Source organism: Chiloscyllium punctatum, chromosome 42 (assembly GCF_047496795.1).
Source record: "Chiloscyllium punctatum isolate Juve2018m chromosome 42, sChiPun1.3, whole genome shotgun sequence".
Classification (NCBI taxonomy): domain Eukaryota; kingdom Metazoa; phylum Chordata; class Chondrichthyes; order Orectolobiformes; family Hemiscylliidae; genus Chiloscyllium; species Chiloscyllium punctatum.
This window is the reverse complement of record NC_092780.1, coordinates 9,213,016-9,238,390: the sequence shown is the minus strand read 5'-3', so window position 1 is coordinate 9,238,390 and position 25,375 is coordinate 9,213,016. Positions and strand designations below refer to the sequence as shown.

General features: G+C 48.2%; 24 non-coding genes across 24 annotated transcripts; all 24 read left to right on the top strand.

Moving 5' to 3' along the window:
• The first annotated feature begins 497 nt into the window (after window positions 1–497).
• On the top strand, window positions 498–569 carry trnac-gca (transfer RNA cysteine (anticodon GCA)). Its single transcript has one exon. It is a non-coding gene; the product is annotated as a tRNA-Cys (tRNA).
• A 994-nt stretch (window positions 570–1,563) lies between these two features.
• Window positions 1,564–1,635, top strand: trnac-gca (transfer RNA cysteine (anticodon GCA)). Its single transcript has one exon. It is a non-coding gene; the product is annotated as a tRNA-Cys (tRNA).
• A 1,519-nt stretch (window positions 1,636–3,154) lies between these two features.
• Window positions 3,155–3,226, top strand: trnac-gca (transfer RNA cysteine (anticodon GCA)). Its single transcript has one exon. It is a non-coding gene; the product is annotated as a tRNA-Cys (tRNA).
• A 994-nt stretch (window positions 3,227–4,220) lies between these two features.
• On the top strand, window positions 4,221–4,292 carry trnac-gca (transfer RNA cysteine (anticodon GCA)). Its single transcript has one exon. It is a non-coding gene; the product is annotated as a tRNA-Cys (tRNA).
• A 467-nt stretch (window positions 4,293–4,759) lies between these two features.
• trnac-gca (transfer RNA cysteine (anticodon GCA)) lies at window positions 4,760–4,831 on the top strand. The gene has a single exon. It is a non-coding gene; the product is annotated as a tRNA-Cys (tRNA).
• Window positions 4,832–6,351: 1,520 nt separating this feature from the next.
• On the top strand, window positions 6,352–6,423 carry trnac-gca (transfer RNA cysteine (anticodon GCA)). The gene has a single exon. It is a non-coding gene; the product is annotated as a tRNA-Cys (tRNA).
• A 994-nt stretch (window positions 6,424–7,417) lies between these two features.
• On the top strand, window positions 7,418–7,489 carry trnac-gca (transfer RNA cysteine (anticodon GCA)). The gene has a single exon. It is a non-coding gene; the product is annotated as a tRNA-Cys (tRNA).
• A 467-nt stretch (window positions 7,490–7,956) lies between these two features.
• trnac-gca (transfer RNA cysteine (anticodon GCA)) lies at window positions 7,957–8,028 on the top strand. Its single transcript has one exon. It is a non-coding gene; the product is annotated as a tRNA-Cys (tRNA).
• Window positions 8,029–9,548: 1,520 nt separating this feature from the next.
• trnac-gca (transfer RNA cysteine (anticodon GCA)) lies at window positions 9,549–9,620 on the top strand. Its single transcript has one exon. It is a non-coding gene; the product is annotated as a tRNA-Cys (tRNA).
• Window positions 9,621–10,087: 467 nt separating this feature from the next.
• Window positions 10,088–10,159, top strand: trnac-gca (transfer RNA cysteine (anticodon GCA)). The gene has a single exon. It is a non-coding gene; the product is annotated as a tRNA-Cys (tRNA).
• Window positions 10,160–11,679: 1,520 nt separating this feature from the next.
• On the top strand, window positions 11,680–11,751 carry trnac-gca (transfer RNA cysteine (anticodon GCA)). Its single transcript has one exon. It is a non-coding gene; the product is annotated as a tRNA-Cys (tRNA).
• Window positions 11,752–12,745: 994 nt separating this feature from the next.
• trnac-gca (transfer RNA cysteine (anticodon GCA)) lies at window positions 12,746–12,817 on the top strand. The gene has a single exon. It is a non-coding gene; the product is annotated as a tRNA-Cys (tRNA).
• Window positions 12,818–13,284: 467 nt separating this feature from the next.
• trnac-gca (transfer RNA cysteine (anticodon GCA)) lies at window positions 13,285–13,356 on the top strand. The gene has a single exon. It is a non-coding gene; the product is annotated as a tRNA-Cys (tRNA).
• Window positions 13,357–14,876: 1,520 nt separating this feature from the next.
• trnac-gca (transfer RNA cysteine (anticodon GCA)) lies at window positions 14,877–14,948 on the top strand. The gene has a single exon. It is a non-coding gene; the product is annotated as a tRNA-Cys (tRNA).
• Window positions 14,949–15,942: 994 nt separating this feature from the next.
• Window positions 15,943–16,014, top strand: trnac-gca (transfer RNA cysteine (anticodon GCA)). Its single transcript has one exon. It is a non-coding gene; the product is annotated as a tRNA-Cys (tRNA).
• A 467-nt stretch (window positions 16,015–16,481) lies between these two features.
• Window positions 16,482–16,553, top strand: trnac-gca (transfer RNA cysteine (anticodon GCA)). Its single transcript has one exon. It is a non-coding gene; the product is annotated as a tRNA-Cys (tRNA).
• Window positions 16,554–18,073: 1,520 nt separating this feature from the next.
• On the top strand, window positions 18,074–18,145 carry trnac-gca (transfer RNA cysteine (anticodon GCA)). The gene has a single exon. It is a non-coding gene; the product is annotated as a tRNA-Cys (tRNA).
• Window positions 18,146–19,139: 994 nt separating this feature from the next.
• Window positions 19,140–19,211, top strand: trnac-gca (transfer RNA cysteine (anticodon GCA)). The gene has a single exon. It is a non-coding gene; the product is annotated as a tRNA-Cys (tRNA).
• A 467-nt stretch (window positions 19,212–19,678) lies between these two features.
• On the top strand, window positions 19,679–19,750 carry trnac-gca (transfer RNA cysteine (anticodon GCA)). Its single transcript has one exon. It is a non-coding gene; the product is annotated as a tRNA-Cys (tRNA).
• Window positions 19,751–21,270: 1,520 nt separating this feature from the next.
• On the top strand, window positions 21,271–21,342 carry trnac-gca (transfer RNA cysteine (anticodon GCA)). The gene has a single exon. It is a non-coding gene; the product is annotated as a tRNA-Cys (tRNA).
• Window positions 21,343–22,336: 994 nt separating this feature from the next.
• Window positions 22,337–22,408, top strand: trnac-gca (transfer RNA cysteine (anticodon GCA)). Its single transcript has one exon. It is a non-coding gene; the product is annotated as a tRNA-Cys (tRNA).
• A 467-nt stretch (window positions 22,409–22,875) lies between these two features.
• On the top strand, window positions 22,876–22,947 carry trnac-gca (transfer RNA cysteine (anticodon GCA)). The gene has a single exon. It is a non-coding gene; the product is annotated as a tRNA-Cys (tRNA).
• Window positions 22,948–24,467: 1,520 nt separating this feature from the next.
• trnac-gca (transfer RNA cysteine (anticodon GCA)) lies at window positions 24,468–24,539 on the top strand. Its single transcript has one exon. It is a non-coding gene; the product is annotated as a tRNA-Cys (tRNA).
• A 467-nt stretch (window positions 24,540–25,006) lies between these two features.
• On the top strand, window positions 25,007–25,078 carry trnac-gca (transfer RNA cysteine (anticodon GCA)). The gene has a single exon. It is a non-coding gene; the product is annotated as a tRNA-Cys (tRNA).
• Window positions 25,079–25,375: the final 297 nt, after the last annotated feature.

Genomic DNA, 25,375 nt, shown 5'->3' with positions numbered 1-25,375 from the left:
CTGCAGATCAAGAGGTCCCCAGTTCAAATCTGGGTGCCCCCTTCATAGAAGCAACTTCCCGGCACTGGAGCGGCTTTTCAAGTAACTGCCGTTGCCCATCCTGCACAGGAAACACTGAAGGAGGGGTGTTTTGCTACCACAGCAAGGTTCCTTCTACGATGAACACCTCAAAGACACAAAGATCCGTGTTGCATCGTGAGATGTTGCAAAACATGCACTGCAGCGCCGAAACGAGAGCATGAAAGCATTGCACGTGCATACGGTCAGCGCCGAGGTCATCGGAGCAATATCTTCCGTCCATCTGGACTCTACCACTCAGCCATTTCCATTTCCTATGCAAATGCCATTGAAGTCAGACAGTCATTTTGGAGTTAGGTTCCACATACAAAACATCTGTACTGCACGTAAACTGTTGAAAGGCACAGACAACAGAGTTGTTTCAGACAATTGTCACTGTAGTATGTGGAAAGTGTAAACATGCACCGCAGTTTTCCGTTGGGGGTATAGCTCAGTGGTAGAGCATTTGACTGCAGATCAAGAGGTCCCCAGTTCAAATCTGGGTGCCCCCTTTATACAAGCAACTTCCCTGCACTGGAGCGGCTTTTCAAGTAACTGCCGTTGCCCATCCTGCACAGGAAACACTGAAGGAGGGGTGTTTTGCTACCACATCAAGGTTCCTTCTTTGATGAACACCTCAAAGACACGAAGATCCGTGTTGCATCGTGAGATGTTGCAAAACATGCACTGCAGCGCCGAAACGAGAGCATGAAAGCATTGCACGTGCATACGGTCAGCGCCGAGGTCATCGGAGCAATATCTTCCGTCCATCTGGACTCTACCACTCAGCCATTTCCATTTCCGATGCAAATGCCATTGAAGTCAGACAGTCATTTTGGAGTTAGGTTCCACATACAAAACATCTGTGCTGCACGTAAACTGTTGTAAGGCACAGACAAGAGAGTTGTTTTAGACAATTGTCACTGTAATATGTGGAAAGTGTAAACATGCACAGCAGTTTCCCGGTGGGGGTATAGCTCAGTGGTCGAGCATTTGACTGCAGATCAAGAGGTCCCCAGTTCAAATCGGGGAGCCCCCTTTATACAAGCAACTTCCCGGCACTGGAGCGGCTTTTCAAGTAACTGCCGTTGCTCCTCCTGCACAGGAAACACTGAAGGAGGGGTGTTTTGCTACCACAGCAAGGTTCCTTCTACGATGAACACCTCAAAGACACGAAGATCCGTGTTGCATCGTGAGATGTTGCAAAACATGCACTGCAGCCCCGAAACGAGAGCATGAAAGCGTTGCACGTACATACGGTCAGCGCGGATGCACTCTATGAGTGCATCTGCGCAATATCTTCCGTCCATCTGAACTCTACCACTCAGCCATTTCCAGTTCCGATGCAAATGCCATTGAAGTCAGACAGTCATTTTGGAGTTAGGTTCCACATACAAAACATCTGTGCTGCACGTAAACTGTTGAAAGGCACAGACAAAAGAGTTGTTTTCGACAATTGTCACTGTAGTGTGTGGAAAGTATAAACATGCACCGCAGTTTTCCGTTGGGGGTATAGCTCAGTGGTAGAGCATTTGACTGCAGATCAAGAGGTCCCCAGTTCAAATCTGGGTGCCCCCTTTTCCAAGCAACTTCCCGGCACTGGAGCGGCTTTTCAAGTAACTGCCGTTGCCCCTCCTGCACAGGAAACACTGAAGGAGGGGTGTTTTGCTACCACAGCAAGGTTCCTTCTACGATGAACACCTCAAAGTCACGAAGATCCGTGTTGCATCGTGAGATGTTGCAAAACATGCACTGCATCGCAGAAACGAGAGCATGAAAGCGTTGCACGTGCATACGGTCAGCGCGGATGCACTCTATGAGTGCATCTGCGCAATATCTTCCGTCCATCGGACTCTACCACTCAGCCATTTCCATTTCCGATGCAAATGCCATTGAAGTCAGACAGTCATTTTGGAGTTAGGTTCCACATACAAAACATCTGTGCTGCACGTAAACTGATGAAAGGCGCAGACAAGAGAGTTGTTTTAGACAATTGTCATTGTAGTATGTGGAAAGTGTAAACATGCACCGCCCTTTTCTCGTGGGAGTCTAGCTCAGTGGTAGAGCATTTGACGGCAGATCCAGAGGTCCCCAGTTCAAATCTGGGTGCCCCCTTTATACAAGCAACTTCCCTGCACTGGAGCGGCTTTTCAAGTAACTGCCGTTGCCCATCCTGCACAGGAAACACTGAAGGAGGGGTGTTTTGCTACCACAGCAAGGTTCCTTCTTTGATGAACACCTCAAAGACACGAAGATCCGTGTTGCATCGTGAGATGTTGCAAAACATGCACTGCAGCGCCGAAACGAGAGCATGAAAGCATTGCACGTGCATACGGTCAGCGCCGAGGTCATCGGAGCAATATCTTCCGTCCATCTGGACTCTACCACTCAGCCATTTCCATTTCCGATGCAAATGCCATTGAAGTCAGACAGTCATTTTGGAGTTAGGTTCCACATACAAAACATCTGTGCTGCACGTAAACTGTTGAAAGGCGCAGACAAGAGAGTTGTTTTAGACAATTGTCACTGTAGTATGTGGAAAGTGTAAACATGCACCGCAGTTTTCTGTTGGGGGTATAGCTCAGTGGTAGAGCATTTTACTGCAGATCAAGAGGTCCCCAGTTCAAATCTGGGTGCCCCCTTCATAGAAGCAACTTCCCGGCACTGGAGCGGCTTTTCAAGTAACTGCCGTTGCCCATCCTGCACAGGAAACACTGAAGGAGGGGTGTTTTGCTACCACAGCAAGGTTCCTTCTACGATGAACACCTCAAAGACACAAAGATCCGTGTTGCATCGTGAGATGTTGCAAAACATGCACTGCAGCGCCGAAACGAGAGCATGAAAGCATTGCACGTGCATACGGTCAGCGCCGAGGTCATCGGAGCAATATCTTCCGTCCATCTGGACTCTACCACTCAGCCATTTCCATTTCCTATGCAAATGCCATTGAAGTCAGACAGTCATTTTGGAGTTAGGTTCCACATACAAAACATCTGTACTGCACGTAAACTGTTGAAAGGCACAGACAACAGAGTTGTTTCAGACAATTGTCACTGTAGTATGTGGAAAGTGTAAACATGCACCGCAGTTTTCCGTTGGGGGTATAGCTCAGTGGTAGAGCATTTGACTGCAGATCAAGAGGTCCCCAGTTCAAATCTGGGTGCCCCCTTTATACAAGCAACTTCCCTGCACTGGAGCGGCTTTTCAAGTAACTGCCGTTGCCCATCCTGCACAGGAAACACTGAAGGAGGGGTGTTTTGCTACCACATCAAGGTTCCTTCTTTGATGAACACCTCAAAGACACGAAGATCCGTGTTGCATCGTGAGATGTTGCAAAACATGCACTGCAGCGCCGAAACGAGAGCATGAAAGCATTGCACGTGCAGACGGTCAGCGCCGAGGTCATCGGAGCAATATCTTCCGTCCATCTGGACTCTACCACTCAGCCATTTCCATTTCCGATGCAAATGCCATTGAAGTCAGACAGTCATTTTGGAGTTAGGTTCCACATACAAAACATCTGTGCTGCACGTAAACTGTTGAAAGGCGCAGACAAGAGAGTTGTTTTAGACAATTGTCACTGTAGTATGTGGAAAGTGTAAACATGCACCGCAGTTTTCTGTTGGGGGTATAGCTCAGTGGTAGAGCATTTTACTGCAGATCAAGAGGTCCCCAGTTCAAATCTGGGTGCCCCCTTCATAGAAGCAACTTCCCGGCACTGGAGCGGCTTTTCAAGTAACTGCCGTTGCCCATCCTGCACAGGAAACACTGAAGGAGGGGTGTTTTGCTACCACAGCAAGGTTCCTTCTATGATGAACACCTCAAAGACACAAAGATCCGTGTTGCATCGTGAGATGTTGCAAAACATGCACTGCAGCCCCGAAACGAGAGCATGAAAGCGTTGCACGTACATACGGTCAGCGCGGATGCACTCGATGAGTGCATCTGCGCAATATCTTCCGTCCATCTGAACTCTACCACTCAGCCATTTCCATTTCCGATGCAAATGCCATTGAAGTCAGACAGTCATTTTGGAGTTAGGTTCCACATACAAAACATCTGGGCTGCACGTAAACTGTTGAAAGGCACAGACAAAAGAGTTGTTTTCGACAATTGTCACTGTAGTGTGTGGAAAGTATAAACATGCACCGCAGTTTTCCATTGGGGGTATAGCTCAGTGGTAGAGCATTTGACTGCAGATCAAGAGGTCCCCAGTTCAAATCTGGGTGCCCCCTTTATACAAGCAACTTCCCTGCACTGGAGCGGCTTTTCAAGTAACTGCCGTTGCCCATCCTGCACAGGAAACACTGAAGGAGGGGTGTTTTGCTACCACAGCAAGGTTCCTTCTATGATGAACACCTCAAAGACTCAAAGATCCGTGGTGCATCGTGAGATGTTGCAAAACATGCACTGCAGCCCCGAAACGAGAGCATGAAAGCGTTGCACGTACATACGGTCAGCGCGGATGCACTCTCTGAGTGCATCTGCGCAATATCTTCCGTCCATCTGAACTCTACCACTCAGCCATTTCCAGTTCCGATGCAAATGCCATTGAAGTCAGACAGTCATTTTGGAGTTAGGTTCCACATACAAAACATCTGTGCTGCACGTAAACTGTTGAAAGGCACAGACAAAAGAGTTGTTTTCGACAATTGTCACTGTAGTGTGTGGAAAGTATAAACATGCACCGCAGTTTTCCGTTGGGGGTATAGCTCAGTGGTAGAGCATTTGACTGCAGATCAAGAGGTCCCCAGTTCAAATCTGGGTGCCCCCTTTTCCAAGCAACTTCCCGGCACTAGAGCGGCTTTTCAAGTAACTGCCGTTGCCCCTCCTGCACAGGAAACACTGAAGGAGGGGTGTTTTGCTACCACAGCAAGGTTCCTTCTACGATGAACACCTCAAAGTCACGAAGATCCGTGTTGCATCGTGAGATGTTGCAAAACATGCACTGCATCGCAGAAACGAGAGCATGAAAGCGTTGCACGTGCATACGGTCAGCGCGGATGCACTCTATGAGTGCATCTGCGCAATATCTTCCGTCCATCTGAACTCTACCACTCAGCCATTTCCATTTCCGATGCAAATGCCATTGAAGTCAGACAGTCATTTTGGAGTTAGGTTCCACATACAAAACATCTGTGCTGCACGTAAACTGATGAAAGGCGCAGACAAGAGAGTTGTTTTAGACAATTGTCATTGTAGTATGTGGAAAGTGTAAACATGCACCGCCCTTTTCTCGTGGGAGTCTAGCTCAGTGGTAGAGCATTTGACTGCAGATCCCGAGGTCCCCAGTTCAAATCTGGGTGCCCCCTTTATACAAGCAACTTCCCTGCACTGGAGCGGCTTTTCAAGTAACTGCCGTTGCCCATCCTGCACAGGAAACACTGAAGGAGGGGTGTTTTGCTACCACAGCAAGGTTCCTTCTTTGATGAACACCTCAAAGACACGAAGATCCGTGTTGCATCGTGAGATGTTGCAAAACATGCACTGCAGCGCCGAAACGAGAGCATGAAAGCATTGCACGTGCATACGGTCAGCGCCGAGGTCATCGGAGCAATATCTTCCGTCCATCTGGACTCTACCACTCAGCCATTTCCATTTCCGATGCAAATGCCATTGAAGTCAGACAGTCATTTTGGAGTTAGGTTCCACATACAAAACATCTGTGCTGCACGTAAACTGTTGAAAGGCGCAGACAAGAGAGTTGTTTTAGACAATTGTCACTGTAGTATGTGGAAAGTGTAAACATGCACCGCAGTTTTCTGTTGGGGGTATAGCTCAGTGGTAGAGCATTTTACTGCAGATCAAGAGGTCCCCAGTTCAAATCTGGGTGCCCCCTTCATAGAAGCAACTTCCCGGCACTGGAGCGGCTTTTCAAGTAACTGCCGTTGCCCATCCTGCACAGGAAACACTGAAGGAGGGGTGTTTTGCTACCACAGCAAGGTTCCTTCTACGATGAACACCTCAAAGACACAAAGATCCGTGTTGCATCGTGAGATGTTGCAAAACATGCACTGCAGCGCCGAAACGAGAGCATGAAAGCATTGCACGTGCATACGGTCAGCGCCGAGGTCATCGGAGCAATATCTTCCGTCCATCTGGACTCTACCACTCAGCCATTTCCATTTCCTATGCAAATGCCATTGAAGTCAGACAGTCATTTTGGAGTTAGGTTCCACATACAAAACATCTGTACTGCACGTAAACTGTTGAAAGGCACAGACAACAGAGTTGTTTCAGACAATTGTCACTGTAGTATGTGGAAAGTGTAAACATGCACCGCAGTTTTCCGTTGGGGGTATAGCTCAGTGGTAGAGCATTTGACTGCAGATCAAGAGGTCCCCAGTTCAAATCTGGGTGCCCCCTTTATACAAGCAACTTCCCTGCACTGGAGCGGCTTTTCAAGTAACTGCCGTTGCCCATCCTGCACAGGAAACACTGAAGGAGGGGTGTTTTGCTACCACATCAAGGTTCCTTCTTTGATGAACACCTCAAAGACACGAAGATCCGTGTTGCATCGTGAGATGTTGCAAAACATGCACTGCAGCGCCGAAACGAGAGCATGAAAGCATTGCACGTGCATACGGTCAGCGCCGAGGTCATCGGAGCAATATCTTCCGTCCATCTGGACTCTACCACTCAGCCATTTCCATTTCCGATGCAAATGCCATTGAAGTCAGACAGTCATTTTGGAGTTAGGTTCCACATACAAAACATCTGTGCTGCACGTAAACTGTTGAAAGGCGCAGACAAGAGAGTTGTTTTAGACAATTGTCACTGTAGTATGTGGAAAGTGTAAACATGCACCGCAGTTTTCTGTTGGGGGTATAGCTCAGTGGTAGAGCATTTTACTGCAGATCAAGAGGTCCCCAGTTCAAATCTGGGTGCCCCCTTCATAGAAGCAACTTCCCGGCACTGGAGCGGCTTTTCAAGTAACTGCCGTTGCCCATCCTGCACAGGAAACACTGAAGGAGGGGTGTTTTGCTACCACAGCAAGGTTCCTTCTATGATGAACACCTCAAAGACACAAAGATCCGTGTTGCATCGTGAGATGTTGCAAAACATGCACTGCAGCCCCGAAACGAGAGCATGAAAGCGTTGCACGTACATACGGTCAGCGCGGATGCACTCGATGAGTGCATCTGCGCAATATCTTCCGTCCATCTGAACTCTACCACTCAGCCATTTCCATTTCCGATGCAAATGCCATTGAAGTCAGACAGTCATTTTGGAGTTAGGTTCCACATACAAAACATCTGGGCTGCACGTAAACTGTTGAAAGGCACAGACAAAAGAGTTGTTTTCGACAATTGTCACTGTAGTGTGTGGAAAGTATAAACATGCACCGCAGTTTTCCATTGGGGGTATAGCTCAGTGGTAGAGCATTTGACTGCAGATCAAGAGGTCCCCAGTTCAAATCTGGGTGCCCCCTTTATACAAGCAACTTCCCTGCACTGGAGCGGCTTTTCAAGTAACTGCCGTTGCCCATCCTGCACAGGAAACACTGAAGGAGGGGTGTTTTGCTACCACAGCAAGGTTCCTTCTATGATGAACACCTCAAAGACTCAAAGATCCGTGGTGCATCGTGAGATGTTGCAAAACATGCACTGCAGCCCCGAAACGAGAGCATGAAAGCGTTGCACGTACATACGGTCAGCGCGGATGCACTCTATGAGTGCATCTGCGCAATATCTTCCGTCCATCTGAACTCTACCACTCAGCCATTTCCAGTTCCGATGCAAATGCCATTGAAGTCAGACAGTCATTTTGGAGTTAGGTTCCACATACAAAACATCTGTGCTGCACGTAAACTGTTGAAAGGCACAGACAAAAGAGTTGTTTTCGACAATTGTCACTGTAGTGTGTGGAAAGTATAAACATGCACCGCAGTTTTCCGTTGGGGGTATAGCTCAGTGGTAGAGCATTTGACTGCAGATCAAGAGGTCCCCAGTTCAAATCTGGGTGCCCCCTTTTCCAAGCAACTTCCCGGCACTGGAGCGGCTTTTCAAGTAACTGCCGTTGCCCCTCCTGCACAGGAAACACTGAAGGAGGGGTGTTTTGCTACCACAGCAAGGTTCCTTCCACGATGAACACCTCAAAGACTCAAAGATCCGTGGTGCATCGTGAGATGTTGCAAAACATGCACTGCAGCGCAGAAACGAGAGCATGAAAGCGTTGCACGTGCATACGGTCAGCGCGGATGCACTCTATGAGTGCATCTGCGCAATATCTTCCGTCCATCTGAACTCTACCACTCAGCCATTTCCATTTCCGATGCAAATGCCATTGAAGTCAGACAGTCATTTTGGAGTTAGGTTCCACATACAAAACATCTGTGCTGCACGTAAACTGATGAAAGGCGCAGACAAGAGAGTTGTTTTAGACAATTGTCATTGTAGTATGTGGAAAGTGTAAACATGCACCGCCCTTTTCTCGTGGGAGTCTAGCTCAGTGGTAGAGCATTTGACTGCAGATCCAGAGGTCCCCAGTTCAAATCTGGGTGCCCCCTTTATACAAGCAACTTCCCTGCACTGGAGCGGCTTTTCAAGTAACTGCCGTTGCCCATCCTGCACAGGAAACACTGAAGGAGGGGTGTTTTGCTACCACAGCAAGGTTCCTTCTTTGATGAACACCTCAAAGACACGAAGATCCGTGTTGCATCGTGAGATGTTGCAAAACATGCACTGCAGCGCCGAAACGAGAGCATGAAAGCATTGCACGTGCATACGGTCAGCGCCGAGGTCATCGGAGCAATATCTTCCGTCCATCTGGACTCTACCACTCAGCCATTTCCATTTCCGATGCAAATGCCATTGAAGTCAGACAGTCATTTTGGAGTTAGGTTCCACATACAAAACATCTGTGCTGCACGTAAACTGTTGAAAGGCGCAGACAAGAGAGTTGTTTTAGACAATTGTCACTGTAGTATGTGGAAAGTGTAAACATGCACCGCAGTTTTCTGTTGGGGGTATAGCTCAGTGGTAGAGCATTTTACTGCAGATCAAGAGGTCCCCAGTTCAAATCTGGGTGCCCCCTTCATAGAAGCAACTTCCCGGCACTGGAGCGGCTTTTCAAGTAACTGCCGTTGCCCATCCTGCACAGGAAACACTGAAGGAGGGGTGTTTTGCTACCACAGCAAGGTTCCTTCTACGATGAACACCTCAAAGACACAAAGATCCGTGTTGCATCGTGAGATGTTGCAAAACATGCACTGCAGCGCCGAAACGAGAGCATGAAAGCATTGCACGTGCATACGGTCAGCGCCGAGGTCATCGGAGCAATATCTTCCGTCCATCTGGACTCTCCCACTCAGCCATTTCCATTTCCTATGCAAATGCCATTGAAGTCAGACAGTCATTTTGGAGTTAGGTTCCACATACAAAACATCTGTACTGCACGTAAACTGTTGAAAGGCACAGACAACAGAGTTGTTTCAGACAATTGTCACTGTAGTATGTGGAAAGTGTAAACATGCACCGCAGTTTTCCGTTGGGGGTATAGCTCAGTGGTAGAGCATTTGACTGCAGATCAAGAGGTCCCCAGTTCAAATCTGGGTGCCCCCTTTATACAAGCAACTTCCCTGCACTGGAGCGGCTTTTCAAGTAACTGCCGTTGCCCATCCTGCACAGGAAACACTGAAGGAGGGGTGTTTTGCTACCACAGCAAGGTTCCTTCTATGATGAACACCTCAAAGACTCAAAGATCCGTGGTGCATCGTGAGATGTTGCAAAACATGCACTGCAGCCCCGAAACGAGAGCATGAAAGCGTTGCACGTACATACGGTCAGCGCGGATGCACTCTATGAGTGCATCTGCGCAATATCTTCCGTCCATCTGAACTCTACCACTCAGCCATTTCCAGTTCCGATGCAAATGCCATTGAAGTCAGACAGTCATTTTGGAGTTAGGTTCCACATACAAAACATCTGTGCTGCACGTAAACTGTTGAAAGGCACAGACAAAAGAGTTGTTTTCGACAATTGTCACTGTAGTGTGTGGAAAGTATAAACATGCACCGCAGTTTTCCGTTGGGGGTATAGCTCAGTGGTAGAGCATTTGACTGCAGATCAAGAGGTCCCCAGTTCAAATCTGGGTGCCCCCTTTTCCAAGCAACTTCCCGGCACTGGAGCGGCTTTTCAAGTAACTGCCGTTGCCCCTCCTGCACAGGAAACACTGAAGGAGGGGTGTTTTGCTACCACAGCAAGGTTCCTTCCACGATGAACACCTCAAAGACTCAAAGATCCGTGGTGCATCGTGAGATGTTGCAAAACATGCACTGCAGCGCAGAAACGAGAGCATGAAAGCGTTGCACGTGCATACGGTCAGCGCGGATGCACTCTATGAGTGCATCTGCGCAATATCTTCCGTCCATCTGAACTCTACCACTCAGCCATTTCCATTTCCGATGCAAATGCCATTGAAGTCAGACAGTCATTTTGGAGTTAGGTTCCACATACAAAACATCTGTGCTGCACGTAAACTGATGAAAGGCGCAGACAAGAGAGTTGTTTTAGACAATTGTCATTGTAGTATGTGGAAAGTGTAAACATGCACCGCCCTTTTCTCGTGGGAGTCTAGCTCAGTGGTAGAGCATTTGACTGCAGATCCAGAGGTCCCCAGTTCAAATCTGGGTGCCCCCTTTATACAAGCAACTTCCCTGCACTGGAGCGGCTTTTCAAGTAACTGCCGTTGCCCATCCTGCACAGGAAACACTGAAGGAGGGGTGTTTTGCTACCACAGCAAGGTTCCTTCTTTGATGAACACCTCAAAGACACGAAGATCCGTGTTGCATCGTGAGATGTTGCAAAACATGCACTGCAGCGCCGAAACGAGAGCATGAAAGCATTGCACGTGCATACGGTCAGCGCCGAGGTCATCGGAGCAATATCTTCCGTCCATCTGGACTCTACCACTCAGCCATTTCCATTTCCGATGCAAATGCCATTGAAGTCAGACAGTCATTTTGGAGTTAGGTTCCACATACAAAACATCTGTGCTGCACGTAAACTGTTGAAAGGCGCAGACAAGAGAGTTGTTTTAGACAATTGTCACTGTAGTATGTGGAAAGTGTAAACATGCACCGCAGTTTTCTGTTGGGGGTATAGCTCAGTGGTAGAGCATTTTACTGCAGATCAAGAGGTCCCCAGTTCAAATCTGGGTGCCCCCTTCATAGAAGCAACTTCCCGGCACTGGAGCGGCTTTTCAAGTAACTGCCGTTGCCCATCCTGCACAGGAAACACTGAAGGAGGGGTGTTTTGCTACCACAGCAAGGTTCCTTCTACGATGAACACCTCAAAGACACAAAGATCCGTGTTGCATCGTGAGATGTTGCAAAACATGCACTGCAGCGCCGAAACGAGAGCATGAAAGCATTGCACGTGCATACGGTCAGCGCCGAGGTCATCGGAGCAATATCTTCCGTCCATCTGGACTCTCCCACTCAGCCATTTCCATTTCCTATGCAAATGCCATTGAAGTCAGACAGTCATTTTGGAGTTAGGTTCCACATACAAAACATCTGTACTGCACGTAAACTGTTGAAAGGCACAGACAACAGAGTTGTTTCAGACAATTGTCACTGTAGTATGTGGAAAGTGTAAACATGCACCGCAGTTTTCCGTTGGGGGTGTAGCTCAGTGGTAGAGCATTTGACTGCAGATCAAGAGGTCCCCAGTTCAAATCTGGGTGCCCCCTTTATACAAGCAACTTCCCTGCACTGGAGCGGCTTTTCAAGTAACTGCCGTTGCCCATCCTGCACAGGAAACACTGAAGGAGGGGTGTTTTGCTACCACATCAAGGTTCCTTCTTTGATGAACACCTCAAAGACACGAAGATCCGTGTTGCATCGTGAGATGTTGCAAAACATGCACTGCAGCGCCGAAACGAGAGCATGAAAGCATTGCACGTGCATACGGTCAGCGCCGAGGTCATCGGAGCAATATCTTCCGTCCATCTGGACTCTACCACTCAGCCATTTCCATTTCCGATGCAAATGCCATTGAAGTCAGACAGTCATTTTGGAGTTACGTGCCACATACAAAACATCTGTGCTGCACGTAAACTGTTGAAAGGCGCAGACAAGAGAGTTGTTTTAGACAATTGTCACTGTAGTATGTGGAAAGTGTAAACATGCACCGCAGTTTTCTGTTGGGGGTATAGCTCAGTGGTAGAGCATTTTACTGCAGATCAAGAGGTCCCCAGTTCAAATCTGGGTGCCCCCTTCATAGAAGCAACTTCCCGGCACTGGAGCGGCTTTTCAAGTAACTGCCGTTGCCCATCCTGCACAGGAAACACTGAAGGAGGGGTGTTTTGCTACCACAGCAAGGTTCCTTCTATGATGAACACCTCAAAGACACAAAGATCCGTGTTGCATCGTGAGATGTTGCAAAACATGCACTGCAGCCCCGAAACGAGAGCATGAAAGCGTTGCACGTACATACGGTCAGCGCGGATGCACTCGATGAGTGCATCTGCGCAATATCTTCCGTCCATCTGAACTCTACCACTCAGCCATTTCCATTTCCGATGCAAATGCCATTGAAGTCAGACAGTCATTTTGGAGTTAGGTTCCACATACAAAACATCTGGGCTGCACGTAAACTGTTGAAAGGCACAGACAAAAGAGTTGTTTTCGACAATTGTCACTGTAGTGTGTGGAAAGTATAAACATGCACCGCAGTTTTCCATTGGGGGTATAGCTCAGTGGTAGAGCATTTGACTGCAGATCAAGAGGTCCCCAGTTCAAATCTGGGTGCCCCCTTTATACAAGCAACTTCCCTGCACTGGAGCGGCTTTTCAAGTAACTGCCGTTGCCCATCCTGCACAGGAAACACTGAAGGAGGGGTGTTTTGCTACCACAGCAAGGTTCCTTCTATGATGAACACCTCAAAGACTCAAAGATCCGTGGTGCATCGTGAGATGTTGCAAAACATGCACTGCAGCCCCGAAACGAGAGCATGAAAGCGTTGCACGTACATACGGTCAGCGCGGATGCACTCTATGAGTGCATCTGCGCAATATCTTCCGTCCATCTGAACTCTACCACTCAGCCATTTCCAGTTCCGATGCAAATGCCATTGAAGTCAGACAGTCATTTTGGAGTTAGGTTCCACATACAAAACATCTGTGCTGCACGTAAACTGTTGAAAGGCACAGACAAAAGAGTTGTTTTCGACAATTGTCACTGTAGTGTGTGGAAAGTATAAACATGCACCGCAGTTTTCCGTTGGGGGTATAGCTCAGTGGTAGAGCATTTGACTGCAGATCAAAAGGTCCCCAGTTCAAATCTGGGTGCCCCCTTTTCCAAGCAACTTCCCGACACTGGAGCGGCTTTTCAAGTAACTGCCGTTGCCCCTCCTGCACAGGAAACACTGAAGGAGGGGTGTTTTGCTACCACAGCAAGGTTCCTTCCACGATGAACACCTCAAAGACTCAAAGATCCGTGGTGCATCGTGAGATGTTGCAAAACATGCACTGCAGCGCAGAAACGAGAGCATGAAAGCGTTGCACGTGCATACGGTCAGCGCGGATGCACTCTATGAGTGCATCTGCGCAATATCTTCCGTCCATCTGAACTCTACCACTCAGCCATTTCCATTTCCGATGCAAATGCCATTGAAGTCAGACAGTCATTTTGGAGTTAGGTTCCACATACAAAACATCTGTGCTGCACGTAAACTGATGAAAGGCGCAGACAAGAGAGTTGTTTTAGACAATTGTCATTGTAGTATGTGGAAAGTGTAAACATGCACCGCCCTTTTCTCGTGGGAGTCTAGCTCAGTGGTAGAGCATTTGACTGCAGATCCAGAGGTCCCCAGTTCAAATCTGGGTGCCCCCTTTATACAAGCAACTTCCCTGCACTGGAGCGGCTTTTCAAGTAACTGCCGTTGCCCATCCTGCACAGGAAACACTGAAGGAGGGGTGTTTTGCTACCACAGCAAGGTTCCTTCTTTGATGAACACCTCAAAGACACGAAGATCCGTGTTGCATCGTGAGATGTTGCAAAACATGCACTGCAGCGCCGAAACGAGAGCATGAAAGCATTGCACGTGCATACGGTCAGCGCCGAGGTCATCGGAGCAATATCTTCCGTCCATCTGGACTCTACCACTCAGCCATTTCCATTTCCGATGCAAATGCCATTGAAGTCAGACAGTCATTTTGGAGTTAGGTTCCACATACAAAACATCTGTGCTGCACGTAAACTGTTGAAAGGCGCAGACAAGAGAGTTGTTTTAGACAATTGTCACTGTAGTATGTGGAAAGTGTAAACATGCACCGCAGTTTTCTGTTGGGGGTATAGCTCAGTGGTAGAGCATTTTACTGCAGATCAAGAGGTCCCCAGTTCAAATCTGGGTGCCCCCTTCATAGAAGCAACTTCCCGGCACTGGAGCGGCTTTTCAAGTAACTGCCGTTGCCCATCCTGCACAGGAAACACTGAAGGAGGGGTGTTTTGCTACCACAGCAAGGTTCCTTCTACGATGAACACCTCAAAGACACAAAGATCCGTGTTGCATCGTGAGATGTTGCAAAACATGCACTGCAGCGCCGAAACGAGAGCATGAAAGCATTGCACGTGCATACGGTCAGCGCCGAGGTCATCGGAGCAATATCTTCCGTCCATCTGGACTCTACCACTCAGCCATTTCCATTTCCTATGCAAATGCCATTGAAGTCAGACAGTCATTTTGGAGTTAGGTTCCACATACAAAACATCTGTACTGCACGTAAACTGTTGAAAGGCACAGACAACAGAGTTGTTTCAGACAATTGTCACTGTAGTATGTGGAAAGTGTAAACATGCACCGCAGTTTTCCGTTGGGGGTATAGCTCAGTGGTAGAGCATTTGACTGCAGATCAAGAGGTCCCCAGTTCAAATCTGGGTGCCCCCTTTATACAAGCAACTTCCCTGCACTGGAGCGGCTTTTCAAGTAACTGCCGTTGCCCATCCTGCACAGGAAACACTGAAGGAGGGGTGTTTTGCTACCACATCAAGGTTCCTTCTTTGATGAACACCTCAAAGACACGAAGATCCGTGTTGCATCGTGAGATGTTGCAAAACATGCACTGCAGCGCCGAAACGAGAGCATGAAAGCATTGCACGTGCATACGGTCAGCGCCGAGGTCATCGGAGCAATATCTTCCGTCCATCTGGACTCTACCACTCAGCCATTTCCATTTCCGATGCAAATGCCATTGAAGTCAGACAGTCATTTTGGAGTTACGTGCCACATACAAAACATCTGTGCTGCACGTAAACTGTTGAAAGGCGCAGACAAGAGAGTTGTTTTAGACAATTGTCACTGTAGTATGTGGAAAGTGTAAACATGCACCGCAGTTTTCTGTTGGGGGTATAGCTCAGTGGTAGAGCATTTTACTGCAGATCAAGAGGTCCCCAGTTCAAATCTGGGTGCCCCCTTCATAGAAGCAACTTCCCGGCACTGGAGCGGCTTTTCAAGTAACTGCCGTTGCCCATCCTGCACAGGAAACACTGAAGGAGGGGTGTTTTGCTACCACAGCAAGGTTCCTTCTATGATGAACACCTCAAAGACACAAAGATCCGTGTTGCATCGTGAGATGTTGCAAAACATGCACTGCAGCCCCGAAACGAGAGCATGAAAGCGTTGCACGTACATACGGTCAGCGCGGATGCACTCGATGAGTGCATCTGCGCAATATCTTCCGTCCATCTGAACTCTACCACTCAGCCATTTCCATTTCCGATGCAAATGCCATTGAAGTCAGACAGTCATTTTGGAGTTAGGTTCCACATACAAAACATCTGGGCTGCACGTAAACTGTTGAAAGGCACAGACAAAAGAGTTGTTTTCGACAATTGTCACTGTAGTGTGTGGAAAGTATAAACATGCACCGCAGTTTTCCATTGGGGGTATAGCTCAGTGGTAGAGCATTTGACTGCAGATCAAGAGGTCCCCAGTTCAAATCTGGGTGCCCCCTTTATACAAGCAACTTCCCTGCACTGGAGCGGCTTTTCAAGTAACTGCCGTTGCCCATCCTGCACAGGAAACACTGAAGGAGGGGTGTTTTGCTACCACAGCAAGGTTCCTTCTATGATGAACACCTCAAAGACTCAAAGATCCGTGGTGCATCGTGAGATGTTGCAAAACATGCACTGCAGCCCCGAAACGAGAGCATGAAAGCGTTGCACGTACATACGGTCAGCGCGGATGCACTCTATGAGTGCATCTGCGCAATATCTTCCGTCCATCTGAACTCTACCACTCAGCCATTTCCAGTTCCGATGCAAATGCCATTGAAGTCAGACAGTCATTTTGGAGTTAGGTTCCACATACAAAACATCTGTGCTGCACGTAAACTGTTGAAAGGCACAGACAAAAGAGTTGTTTTCGACAATTGTCACTGTAGTGTGTGGAAAGTATAAACATGCACCGCAGTTTTCCGTTGGGGGTATAGCTCAGTGGTAGAGCATTTGACTGCAGATCAAAAGGTCCCCAGTTCAAATCTGGGTGCCCCCTTTTCCAAGCAACTTCCCGACACTGGAGCGGCTTTTCAAGTAACTGCCGTTGCCCCTCCTGCACAGGAAACACTGAAGGAGGGGTGTTTTGCTACCACAGCAAGGTTCCTTCCACGATGAACACCTCAAAGACTCAAAGATCCGTGGTGCATCGTGAGATGTTGCAAAACATGCACTGCAGCGCAGAAACGAGAGCATGAAAGCGTTGCACGTGCATACGGTCAGCGCGGATGCACTCTATGAGTGCATCTGCGCAATATCTTCCGTCCATCTGAACTCTACCACTCAGCCATTTCCATTTCCGATGCAAATGCCATTGAAGTCAGACAGTCATTTTGGAGTTAGGTTCCACATACAAAACATCTGTGCTGCACGTAAACTGATGAAAGGCGCAGACAAGAGAGTTGTTTTAGACAATTGTCATTGTAGTATGTGGAAAGTGTAAACATGCACCGCCCTTTTCTCGTGGGAGTCTAGCTCAGTGGTAGAGCATTTGACTGCAGATCCAGAGGTCCCCAGTTCAAATCTGGGTGCCCCCTTTATACAAGCAACTTCCCTGCACTGGAGCGGCTTTTCAAGTAACTGCCGTTGCCCATCCTGCACAGGAAACACTGAAGGAGGGGTGTTTTGCTACCACAGCAAGGTTCCTTCTTTGATGAACACCTCAAAGACACGAAGATCCGTGTTGCATCGTGAGATGTTGCAAAACATGCACTGCAGCGCCGAAACGAGAGCATGAAAGCATTGCACGTGCATACGGTCAGCGCCGAGGTCATCGGAGCAATATCTTCCGTCCATCTGGACTCTACCACTCAGCCATTTCCATTTCCGATGCAAATGCCATTGAAGTCAGACAGTCATTTTGGAGTTAGGTTCCACATACAAAACATCTGTGCTGCACGTAAACTGTTGAAAGGCGCAGACAAGAGAGTTGTTTTAGACAATTGTCACTGTAGTATGTGGAAAGTGTAAACATGCACCGCAGTTTTCTGTTGGGGGTATAGCTCAGTGGTAGAGCATTTTACTGCAGATCAAGAGGTCCCCAGTTCAAATCTGGGTGCCCCCTTCATAGAAGCAACTTCCCGGCACTGGAGCGGCTTTTCAAGTAACTGCCGTTGCCCATCCTGCACAGGAAACACTGAAGGAGGGGTGTTTTGCTACCACAGCAAGGTTCCTTCTACGATGAACACCTCAAAGACACAAAGATCCGTGTTGCATCGTGAGATGTTGCAAAACATGCACTGCAGCGCCGAAACGAGAGCATGAAAGCATTGCACGTGCATACGGTCAGCGCCGAGGTCATCGGAGCAATATCTTCCGTCCATCTGGACTCTACCACTCAGCCATTTCCATTTCCTATGCAAATGCCATTGAAGTCAGACAGTCATTTTGGAGTTAGGTTCCACATACAAAACATCTGTACTGCACGTAAACTGTTGAAAGGCACAGACAACAGAGTTGTTTCAGACAATTGTCACTGTAGTATGTGGAAAGTGTAAACATGCACCGCAGTTTTCCGTTGGGGGTATAGCTCAGTGGTAGAGCATTTGACTGCAGATCAAGAGGTCCCCAGTTCAAATCTGGGTGCCCCCTTTATACAAGCAACTTCCCTGCACTGGAGCGGCTTTTCAAGTAACTGCCGTTGCCCATCCTGCACAGGAAACACTGAAGGAGGGGTGTTTTGCTACCACATCAAGGTTCCTTCTTTGATGAACACCTCAAAGACACGAAGATCCGTGTTGCATCGTGAGATGTTGCAAAACATGCACTGCAGCGCCGAAACGAGAGCATGAAAGCATTGCACGTGCAGACGGTCAGCGCCGAGGTCATCGGAGCAATATCTTCCGTCCATCTGGACTCTACCACTCAGCCATTTCCATTTCCGATGCAAATGCCATTGAAGTCAGACAGTCATTTTGGAGTTAGGTTCCACATACAAAACATCTGTGCTGCACGTAAACTGTTGAAAGGCGCAGACAAGAGAGTTGTTTTAGACAATTGTCACTGTAGTATGTGGAAAGTGTAAACATGCACCGCAGTTTTCTGTTGGGGGTATAGCTCAGTGGTAGAGCATTTTACTGCAGATCAAGAGGTCCCCAGTTCAAATCTGGGTGCCCCCTTCATAGAAGCAACTTCCCGGCACTGGAGCGGCTTTTCAAGTAACTGCCGTTGCCCATCCTGCACAGGAAACACTGAAGGAGGGGTGTTTTGCTACCACAGCAAGGTTCCTTCTATGATGAACACCTCAAAGACACAAAGATCCGTGTTGCATCGTGAGATGTTGCAAAACATGCACTGCAGCCCCGAAACGAGAGCATGAAAGCGTTGCACGTACATACGGTCAGCGCGGATGCACTCGATGAGTGCATCTGCGCAATATCTTCCGTCCATCTGAACTCTACCACTCAGCCATTTCCATTTCCGATGCAAATGCCATTGAAGTCAGACAGTCATTTTGGAGTTAGGTTCCACATACAAAACATCTGGGCTGCACGTAAACTGTTGAAAGGCACAGACAAAAGAGTTGTTTTCGACAATTGTCACTGTAGTGTGTGGAAAGTATAAACATGCACCGCAGTTTTCCATTGGGGGTATAGCTCAGTGGTAGAGCATTTGACTGCAGATCAAGAGGTCCCCAGTTCAAATCTGGGTGCCCCCTTTATACAAGCAACTTCCCTGCACTGGAGCGGCTTTTCAAGTAACTGCCGTTGCCCATCCTGCACAGGAAACACTGAAGGAGGGGTGTTTTGCTACCACAGCAAGGTTCCTTCTATGATGAACACCTCAAAGACTCAAAGATCCGTGGTGCATCGTGAGATGTTGCAAAACATGCACTGCAGCCCCGAAACGAGAGCATGAAAGCGTTGCACGTACATACGGTCAGCGCGGATGCACTCTCTGAGTGCATCTGCGCAATATCTTCCGTCCATCTGAACTCTACCACTCAGCCATTTCCAGTTCCGATGCAAATGCCATTGAAGTCAGACAGTCATTTTGGAGTTAGGTTCCACATACAAAACATCTGTGCTGCACGTAAACTGTTGAAAGGCACAGACAAAAGAGTTGTTTTCGACAATTGTCACTGTAGTGTGTGGAAAGTATAAACATGCACCGCAGTTTTCCGTTGGGGGTATAGCTCAGTGGTAGAGCATTTGACTGCAGATCAAGAGGTCCCCAGTTCAAATCTGGGTGCCCCCTTTTCCAAGCAACTTCCCGGCACTAGAGCGGCTTTTCAAGTAACTGCCGTTGCCCCTCCTGCACAGGAAACACTGAAGGAGGGGTGTTTTGCTACCACAGCAAGGTTCCTTCTACGATGAACACCTCAAAGTCACGAAGATCCGTGTTGCATCGTGAGATGTTGCAAAACATGCACTGCATCGCAGAAACGAGAGCATGAAAGCGTTGCACGTGCATACGGTCAGCGCGGATGCACTCTATGAGTGCATCTGCGCAATATCTTCCGTCCATCTGAACTCTACCACTCAGCCATTTCCATTTCCGATGCAAATGCCATTGAAGTCAGACAGTCATTTTGGAGTTAGGTTCCACATACAAAACATCTGTGCTGCACGTAAACTGATGAAAGGCGCAGACAAGAGAGTTGTTTTAGACAATTGTCATTGTAGTATGTGGAAAGTGTAAACATGCACCGCCCTTTTCTCGTGGGAGTCTAGCTCAGTGGTAGAGCATTTGACTGCAGATCCCGAGGTCCCCAGTTCAAATCTGGGTGCCCCCTTTATACAAGCAACTTCCCTGCACTGGAGCGGCTTTTCAAGTAACTGCCGTTGCCCATCCTGCACAGGAAACACTGAAGGAGGGGTGTTTTGCTACCACAGCAAGGTTCCTTCTTTGATGAACACCTCAAAGACACGAAGATCCGTGTTGCATCGTGAGATGTTGCAAAACATGCACTGCAGCGCCGAAACGAGAGCATGAAAGCATTGCACGTGCATACGGTCAGCGCCGAGGTCATCGGAGCAATATCTTCCGTCCATCTGGACTCTACCACTCAGCCATTTCCATTTCCGATGCAAATGCCATTGAAGTCAGACAGTCATTTTGGAGTTAGGTTCCACATACAAAACATCTGTGCTGCACGTAAACTGTTGAAAGGCGCAGACAAGAGAGTTGTTTTAGACAATTGTCACTGTAGTATGTGGAAAGTGTAAACATGCACCGCAGTTTTCTGTTGGGGGTATAGCTCAGTGGTAGAGCATTTTACTGCAGATCAAGAGGTCCCCAGTTCAAATCTGGGTGCCCCCTTCATAGAAGCAACTTCCCGGCACTGGAGCGGCTTTTCAAGTAACTGCCGTTGCCCATCCTGCACAGGAAACACTGAAGGAGGGGTGTTTTGCTACCACAGCAAGGTTCCTTCTACGATGAACACCTCAAAGACACAAAGATCCGTGTTGCATCGTGAGATGTTGCAAAACATGCACTGCAGCGCCGAAACGAGAGCATGAAAGCATTGCACGTGCATACGGTCAGCGCCGAGGTCATCGGAGCAATATCTTCCGTCCATCTGGACTCTACCACTCAGCCATTTCCATTTCCTATGCAAATGCCATTGAAGTCAGACAGTCATTTTGGAGTTAGGTTCCACATACAAAACATCTGTACTGCACGTAAACTGTTGAAAGGCACAGACAACAGAGTTGTTTCAGACAATTGTCACTGTAGTATGTGGAAAGTGTAAACATGCACCGCAGTTTTCCGTTGGGGGTATAGCTCAGTGGTAGAGCATTTGACTGCAGATCAAGAGGTCCCCAGTTCAAATCTGGGTGCCCCCTTTATACAAGCAACTTCCCTGCACTGGAGCGGCTTTTCAAGTAACTGCCGTTGCCCATCCTGCACAGGAAACACTGAAGGAGGGGTGTTTTGCTACCACATCAAGGTTCCTTCTTTGATGAACACCTCAAAGACACGAAGATCCGTGTTGCATCGTGAGATGTTGCAAAACATGCACTGCAGCGCCGAAACGAGAGCATGAAAGCATTGCACGTGCATACGGTCAGCGCCGAGGTCATCGGAGCAATATCTTCCGTCCATCTGGACTCTACCACTCAGCCATTTCCATTTCCGATGCAAATGCCATTGAAGTCAGACAGTCATTTTGGAGTTAGGTTCCACATACAAAACATCTGTGCTGCACGTAAACTGTTGAAAGGCGCAGACAAGAGAGTTGTTTTAGACAATTGTCACTGTAGTATGTGGAAAGTGTAAACATGCACCGCAGTTTTCTGTTGGGGGTATAGCTCAGTGGTAGAGCATTTTACTGCAGATCAAGAGGTCCCCAGTTCAAATCTGGGTGCCCCCTTCATAGAAGCAACTTCCCGGCACTGGAGCGGCTTTTCAAGTAACTGCCGTTGCCCATCCTGCACAGGAAACACTGAAGGAGGGGTGTTTTGCTACCACAGCAAGGTTCCTTCTATGATGAACACCTCAAAGACACAAAGATCCGTGTTGCATCGTGAGATGTTGCAAAACATGCACTGCAGCCCCGAAACGAGAGCATGAAAGCGTTGCACGTACATACGGTCAGCGCGGATGCACTCGATGAGTGCATCTGCGCAATATCTTCCGTCCATCTGAACTCTACCACTCAGCCATTTCCATTTCCGATGCAAATGCCATTGAAGTCAGACAGTCATTTTGGAGTTAGGTTCCACATACAAAACATCTGGGCTGCACGTAAACTGTTGAAAGGCACAGACAAAAGAGTTGTTTTCGACAATTGTCACTGTAGTGTGTGGAAAGTATAAACATGCACCGCAGTTTTCCATTGGGGGTATAGCTCAGTGGTAGAGCATTTGACTGCAGATCAAGAGGTCCCCAGTTCAAATCTGGGTGCCCCCTTTATACAAGCAACTTCCCTGCACTGGAGCGGCTTTTCAAGTAACTGCCGTTGCCCATCCTGCACAGGAAACACTGAAGGAGGGGTGTTTTGCTACCACAGCAAGGTTCCTTCTATGATGAACACCTCAAAGACTCAAAGATCCGTGGTGCATCGTGAGATGTTGCAAAACATGCACTGCAGCCCCGAAACGAGAGCATGAAAGCGTTGCACGTACATACGGTCAGCGCGGATGCACTCTATGAGTGCATCTGCGCAATATCTTCCGTCCATCTGAACTCTACCACTCAGCCATTTCCAGTTCCGATGCAAATGCCATTGAAGTCAGACAGTCATTTTGGAGTTAGGTTCCACATACAAAACATCTGTGCTGCACGTAAACTGTTGAAAGGCACAGACAAAAGAGTTGTTTTCGACAATTGTCACTGTAGTGTGTGGAAAGTATAAACATGCACCGCAGTTTTCCGTTGGGGGTATAGCTCAGTGGTAGAGCATTTGACTGCAGATCAAGAGGTCCCCAGTTCAAATCTGGGTGCCCCCTTTTCCAAGCAACTTCCCGGCACTGGAGCGGCTTTTCAAGTAACTGCCGTTGCCCCTCCTGCACAGGAAACACTGAAGGAGGGGTGTTTTGCTACCACAGCAAGGTTCCTTCCACGATGAACACCTCAAAGACTCAAAGATCCGTGGTGCATCGTGAGATGTTGCAAAACATGCACTGCAGCGCAGAAACGAGAGCATGAAAGCGTTGCACGTGCATACGGTCAGCGCGGATGCACTCTATGAGTGCATCTGCGCAATATCTTCCGTCCATCTGAACTCTACCACTCAGCCATTTCCATTTCCGATGCAAATGCCATTGAAGTCAGACAGTCATTTTGGAGTTAGGTTCCACATACAAAACATCTGTGCTGCACGTAAACTGATGAAAGGCGCAGACAAGAGAGTTGTTTTAGACAATTGTCATTGTAGTATGTGGAAAGTGTAAACATGCACCGCCCTTTTCTCGTGGGAGTCTAGCTCAGTGGTAGAGCATTTGACTGCAGATCCAGAGGTCCCCAGTTCAAATCTGGGTGCCCCCTTTATACAAGCAACTTCCCTGCACTGGAGCGGCTTTTCAAGTAACTGCCGTTGCCCATCCTGCACAGGAAACACTGAAGGGGGGGTGTTTTGCTACCACAGCAAGGTTCCTTCTTTGATGAACACCTCAAAGACACGAAGATCCGTGTTGCATCGTGAGATGTTGCAAAACATGCACTGCAGCGCCGAAACGAGAGCATGAAAGCATTGCACGTGCATACGGTCAGCGCCGAGGTCATCGGAGCAATATCTTCCGTCCATCTGGACTCTACCACTCAGCCATTTCCATTTCCGATGCAAATGCCATTGAAGTCAGACAGTCATTTTGGAGTTAGGTTCCACATACAAAACATCTGTGCTGCACGTAAACTGTTGAAAGGCGCAGACAAGAGAGTTGTTTTAGACAATTGTCACTGTAGTATGTGGAAAGTGTAAACATGCACCGCAGTTTTCTGTTGGGGGTATAGCTCAGTGGTAGAGCATTTTACTGCAGATCAAGAGGTCCCCAGTTCAAATCTGGGTGCCCCCTTCATAGAAGCAACTTCCCGGCACTGGAGCGGCTTTTCAAGTAACTGCCGTTGCCCATCCTGCACAGGAAACACTGAAGGAGGGGTGTTTTGCTACCACAGCAAGGTTCCTTCTACGATGAACACCTCAAAGACACAAAGATCCGTGTTGCATCGTGAGATGTTGCAAAACATGCACTGCAGCGCCGAAACGAGAGCATGAAAGCATTGCACGTGCATACGGTCAGCGCCGAGGTCATCGGAGCAATATCTTCCGTCCATCTGGACTCTCCCACTCAGCCATTTCCATTTCCTATGCAAATGCCATTGAAGTCAGACAGTCATTTTGGAGTTAGGTTCCACATACAAAACATCTGTACTGCACGTAAACTGTTGAAAGGCACAGACAACAGAGTTGTTTCAGACAATTGTCACTGTAGTATGTGGAAAGTGTAAACATGCACCGCAGTTTTCCGTTGGGGGTATAGCTCAGTGGTAGAGCATTTGACTGCAGATCAAGAGGTCCCCAGTTCAAATCTGGGTGCCCCCTTTATACAAGCAACTTCCCTGCACTGGAGCGGCTTTTCAAGTAACTGCCGTTGCCCATCCTGCACAGGAAACACTGAAGGAGGGGTGTTTTGCTACCACAGCAAGGTTCCTTCTATGATGAACACCTCAAAGACTCAAAGATCCGTGGTGCATCGTGAGATGTTGCAAAACATGCACTGCAGCCCCGAAACGAGAGCATGAAAGCGTTGCACGTACATACGGTCAGCGCGGATGCACTCTATGAGTGCATCTGCGCAATATCTTCCGTCCATCTGAACTCTACCACTCAGCCATTTCCAGTTCCGATGCAAATGCCATTGAAGTCAGACAGTCATTTTGGAGTTAGGTTCCACATACAAAACATCTGTGCTGCACGTAAACTGTTGAAAGGCACAGACAAAAGAGTTGTTTTCGACAATTGTCACTGTAGTGTGTGGAAAGTATAAACATGCACCGCAGTTTTCCGTTGGGGGTATAGCTCAGTGGTAGAGCATTTGACTGCAGATCAAGAGGTCCCCAGTTCAAATCTGGGTGCCCCCTTTTCCAAGCAACTTCCCGGCACTGGAGCGGCTTTTCAAGTAACTGCCGTTGCCCCTCCTGCACAGGAAACACTGAAGGAGGGGTGTTTTGCTACCACAGCAAGGTTCCTTCCACGATGAACACCTCAAAGACTCAAAGATCCGTGGTGCATCGTGAGATGTTGCAAAACATGCACTGCAGCGCAGAAACGAGAGCATGAAAGCGTTGCACGTGCATACGGTCAGCGCGGATGCACTCTATGAGTGCATCTGCGCAATATCTTCCGTCCATCTGAACTCTACCACTCAGCCATTTCCA